Here is a 5,929-nt window from a genome sequence, read left to right on the forward strand (position 1 = left end):
TTGACGTCGGAATTTGTCGAAATTCTGGATAATGACGTTTCTTTGGCTGCATCCTCTAGTGTATTATTTCACTTTTAAGTGCCCTTATTTATTGTATTCCTTAGTACGTGCGTATGAGCTATTTTATACTATAATGCTTCTGTATATAATTAATGTATATATCCAACACTGTAGTGTCATACGGCGCTGTGGGTAAGGTAATAAACAAAAGATGTACAGCGAATTTCATACCTGGTACATACATAGGGACACATAGCAAGCGGGAAACGGCTGATAGCATCAGCGCCGTCATGAAGATTAGGCACGGGTGGCATTTCTGACACGATGGTGATAAACAAGCAACAGCCACACAGAACTTCCTGCCAGGGCGGAGTATAAAAATAAAGATGCTTGAAATCGTGATACCAATCATAACTTAACAATATGATTTAAATTGCGATTCGAATCCCATCAGCCTTAATGTGATAATATATATCAAACGTTTTTTCATAAATAGCATCCTAAATCTTTATGCGTATCGTTTTTCTCTCATTTTACGGTTTCTATATGTCACCTTTGTTATATAAAGATTAAACATCAATCAAGAAGGATTGTAGCAGGACAAACACGAGCCAAAAGCAGCACTTCTCTGAGCAAATCGGAACGTGTAACTTTTTTTCTACCTTCCTGATTCGTCAGTTACAATATATTATATTACAAGCAAATTATTACCCGAAAAAAGATACATATCCAAGGAAAGTACTGCCATATTGCAAGCGGGATTATACACCAATTGGAAGTTCTAAAAAAATAACTCCTGTGCATTATCTAGATGTTAGGTCTAGGACGCTTTCACAGCGAAGCTTTCTCTAACTAGGTTCTGGCTAACGTTACTTTGGTTCTGGCAGATTGGCTCCGAAGTCACACCGAGCGTAGACCAACAATTCTGTACAGCTAATGCTGCAGACGCGGCGCCGCAGGCTCGCGCCCCCTCCACGCGAGGCGTCTCTCTCCCCCCGACATTGCGCAATGCCGCGCGCTCTTCGGCGGCCAACGGCCGAAGATCGCGCCTCTGTCCTTATCAGTTGGACCCGAGACTTCACGTGGGCCGCACCCGTGTTCTACCCTTGTGCAGGTAGTGAATGACAACAGTCTTCCTCCTGCCAACACTTTTCGTTTTTACGCGCTGTTACACTTACACCATGTTCACAATGCACTCGTTTTTACCGCAAGAAAGAAAACGTTCTACCATCGGGGAAAAATGAAATGCGCACAGAGGAGCGCGTGGCTCGCGGTACAGGCTGCGCCGCTTGGAACTCAGCCTTGAGGCGAGGGTGCGTGGCCTACTCCGATGAGTGTACGCCGTTCGCTCGGCGCTTCCCGAGACGGCATTGCGTGTTAAGTGCGCTGAAAGCTATGACCGCTATCTCTGCTCCCTCGGCGCGTGCTGCGTAAAAAAGCTCGCCGCACCAACACCTTCTAGACAGCTTTCAAGCCTGCGCGTCACGTGACATTAGGTGCAGGCCTCCGGGACGTGACGTCATGTCATGTCACGTGACGCGCAGGCTTTGAAACCTCTTAGGGGGTATTGGCCGCACGCGCCGAGCGAGCAAAGAGAGCGGTCATGGCTTAGAGCAACACAGTAAACGAAAAGAGTGGCCACTCGAGCCGATTCGCGGCCCAGGAGCTAGGGACTACGGCGACCGTTCAGTGGCACTGCAGTCACACACTTAATTTAGACACTTATCAGATTTTCACCCTCGGTAAATAACTCTACTCTATAACCTAACATTTAAAATTTAAGAGCAGCTCCAAATACTTTTAAGAAGAATTTGAACAGCTGCGGCTTTGGCTGCGCCTCAGTGAACGGCTTTGGGGCCGTCGACTCGGCGGACGGTGGCTTCCCGGTCAGGTCGCGCGAAAGGTCGGTTGGACAGCGCCTGAATGGCTCGTGCGGGCTCCTCGTCATTCTTCCCTTGTTAGAAAGCTGAGTCGCCTTTTATACCCCATTCAAACGACCGTACAAGTACCTGCTCCCAAGGGACTTTTATTCTCTGCGGCCAGTCAACTAACGATCTTCCGCTCGTGGCGTGTGCTCGCGACCCAAGAGCACGGGCTGATTCGCCGATAGCAAAGGGACCTTTATGTTGACCGTGTGAATGGGGTATAAAGAGATCAGTGGATATTACTGATACTGTATTTTGCTCGCTTTTGGCTATAGTTGGACGTACGGGCTAAAGCGCGAGCTAACTGCTCTGGATGAAGCCTCGGCAGCTGCACGGGCGCGCGCGCGCTCTTGCAGCGAGAGCGCCAGTCAAGGCACCCGAAGCATTCTCACTTTCATACCTCATGCGCATCGCTGTCCCTGCTGGGGGCCCGAGCGCGTGGCTTTTGCGCCAGCACTTTGACAGCGCTGCACCTGGCGCCAGGTACGAAGCAGGGTAGCCTCCATGCGCGCTTTGATTAGGGCGAGGCCATCTCAAGCAAAGCGCGCTCAAGAGGAAAATGCAAAGAAATGGGGTGTGACAATACCGTGAAGGTTTTTCTTTATCACAACTCTTTATTGTCGCTTCAACACTTTTGGTTTCCAGATTGCTATGAAATGAAGGAACTAAATTCGCGTAATCTCAAACTGACTTGAGCTATTTTCGTTTCCCAGCTGATGCCGCCAGGATGTTTGGCTACGACAGCTACTCTTGCGCAGCCTGGTGCGGAAAGAATGGAAGAACGCGCAGGAAGCCAGGAACAAAGTTCTTCCGAGTTACACGAGAGGACATGAACGTAAAACTTGTATTAGTTCGTCGGTAGGCTTTCAGTTCTTGTTATTATGGTCATTACTGTTACTTAAATCAGCAGGAGCAAGGTATGTTTAATTGTGCAGTGTGGGCTGTGTTAGGGTTATTTAATGACTATGTCACAAACTAAGCAGGTATATACTAGTGACAATCTCGTTTAGGCATTTAGTTGTCTGTTTTTTCTCGTTGTGGTCATCGTGCATCTTCGAATTCTTCTGCTGAACTTTTTATTTGCATACAAATTGCATTGGATCAATGAGCTTTCATACTACAGGGCCAGTTTTTTTTGTGTGTTTGTTGCTGATGCTGCATATGTTATATGTGTGTGTGCGCCTTCCATGGAATTTGCTTGAGAATACCAAACCGGCTTCCAATCCAATTGCAGTTGTAATTCCAGTTTGATAAAATTTTCATGCATGCCATAATATGCTTGTTTTTTTTGTTTTTTTTTGTAAGATGTATTGTTTGTGAATTCTTGATACACGGTGCTTGTGCTTTGTAGTTTTTGTAATTATATTCGAGGCATAAACTGCCCATCATATATTTGTTGCGAAAATGAACTCTGTTGATTACTCGCTGGTGTTCTTCTGGACCTAAATGGGTTTCCTGGCTTTAAAAGTCAGTGTTAACTGTATATAGTATTGTCCATTAGTTACCCGCATTAGGATTCACTCAGACGTGTGACGTAATTATAGCTGAAAATTAGCATGTGGGATTAAAAGGAAAAACATAACTCGCGGCAAACCAGATGGCGCAGGCTACCGCCCAACACACTACAGGAAACTAGATATCTATCTATCAAGTAAGTTTTTTTATTGTGACTCCATTCATTCAGTTGGGGACTACGACGGCCGCTGAGTGCGCTCCCTACCAGCTAAATGGGCCGCTGGGGCCTATGGAAGTGTCCGCTCTTTACCTTGTGTAGATTACTCTATGGTGATAGCTTTCAGCGCACTAAGAGGCGCAGTGCCGAAGCTTGGGGAGCGCCGAGCGAAGGGCGTAAACACATCGGAGTAAGCTACGCACCCTCGCCCTAAGGCTCACTTCTAAGCGGTCCAGCCTGCACAGCGAGCCACGCGCTCCTCTGTGCGCATTTCATTTTTCCCCGATAGTACATTCCGAAGACAAGTAGCGGGAGCACGAAGGGCGTCGGCGCACCCGGGCAGAAGTGAGGCACGCCGTCAACGTGAAGCCGCCGTTGCCGCAGGTCGCAGCCCGACAGAGCAAATCCCACCAGAGCGGCAGCTTCGCTGGTCTTGCCTCTTCACAAAATTGGAAAGCCCTATATTTTTTTTCTCTTTTTACGCGGTATCTGTATGTTATGCCATGTGTAGTTTTGGAGATATCCTCTCTTTTGAAGGTTTGTTTCGGGGGTCTACTGCGAGACCGAAACTAACGGCTGGACCGTGATGGTAACCCTTGTGATCAGTTGCATGGGCATCGTGTGACGCAAAGTTCGTATTGTGGTACCGCGAAACTTAAGAGTGGCCTAACCGCTAGAGCAGTTCCGATCAGTGAGGTAAGATGCTACGGATGTTTTTCTGCTTTGCTTTGCAGATATCAAACATCTGTAGCTAAGATTAATACAGATTCATAAAGACACCGGTTGACAAGCGAGCTTGCCAAGATGAACGCAGGCTCAAGACCAGCCCCCCACCCCCCCCCCCCCCAACCCGGACACACACACGCACACGCACGCACGCACACGCATATTTTGAGGACTAAATTATTGGTGGTTTGCAATCCAAGTTGCAGAAGCGTCGTGGAAGCTAATCATAAGCTCGCGCTGAGTTGAGCCCTGGACTTAGGGCACCGACCAGAGACCGCAAGGTCCTTTCACTTTTCGATTAATAAAGTTTACGATGATGATGGAGCGGACTAAACTATGGCCGTCAGTGAATGCCACCTTCGGCAACACGACGCGCTTGAGGGAGCAGGGAGTCGACAATTTTCGTGCGCGATCGCCAAAAAGCAGCTGCAAACTACGGCCGCTACAACATAACAAAACAAGCAGAAATGGTCGATTGGGACGATTAAGAAAGCAGCAAAAATATACAAGTAAAAAAGTGTGAGTACGAGCAAGAAACCTCCATGACAACAAAGATGACATCGCGACACAAGGTTGCTTGAGAAACGGCTAACCCGCTGAATTCCCGCTTAGAAGCTGGTGGTGGCATATATAATATCGGTTTTAGACTGAATCAAGGTTTCCCATTAGCGTAATACTTTTGACAGTGCTCTGACTTAGTCTTTCTCAGTCGATAGGCAGTCACTTACTTTGGTTCGACTTTTCCCCGAAGTTACCGTTGAAGTAAGATGTACTTCAAATTCACAGTGATTCTTTCGTTAGCTTTGTTCGCAATATTCTGATAAGTTTGTGAAACAATCTGCCATGTTTAAAATACATCAATTTTCGGTGGCAGTTTAAGAGTTCACGTGAAACTCGTCCCACCTGAATATGGTGTTGAAAAAAGCAGAAAACGTTGGTCATTATTGGCCTGTGCGTCGTCATGTGACCGTTGTTGGGGGAAAGGGAAGAGCGGGCACAAAGTGGATAAGGACGGGCAAGGGGTATGGACAGTTGCAGAGGCAGGGAGCCACGTCAACAGAGCGAACTCTGAGGGAGTGTCGACTCCTCTCCAGCCTCCGCTCCGCTGACGTGAAGAGATATGCGAGGAGCTTCTCCTGAACTCTTATTAACCTTTTCACCCACTATAAGGATAAATAATCATTATGTCTTCCTTATACAAAACAGTGTGGATTTAAAAAAAAAATGAGTAAGTTTCTGTCAGAAAATATATTTAATCTGATTTAAATCAAACAAATCTGAAAAAAAAGAAATCAAATCTGATGTATTAAATTTAAGAAATGCAGATTTTTTACTTTGCTTGCTGCCCACTGTGACGAAGCTCACCTTCCCTTGCAGCCCACTTTCCAATCGAACCATTCGAAATTTACGCCCTCTTACTGTCCATCTGAAAATACTGCAAAGTGGTGTTCGCCTAAGGCACCATAACAATGGCAAATCTATCAATTGTACACCGTATTTCGGAAGTGAGTATTACATCAGTTATAGAGTTTCCACCTTGTAGGTAGCTCGCCATTAGCCCGAGCCCAGTAGCCTCGGATTAAGCTATAATATCTTATTATCACGT

This window comes from Ixodes scapularis, unplaced genomic scaffold (assembly GCF_016920785.2).
Source record: "Ixodes scapularis isolate PalLabHiFi unplaced genomic scaffold, ASM1692078v2 PGA_scaffold7__128_contigs__length_106722199, whole genome shotgun sequence".
NCBI classification, from domain to species: Eukaryota; Metazoa; Arthropoda; class Arachnida; order Ixodida; family Ixodidae; genus Ixodes; species Ixodes scapularis.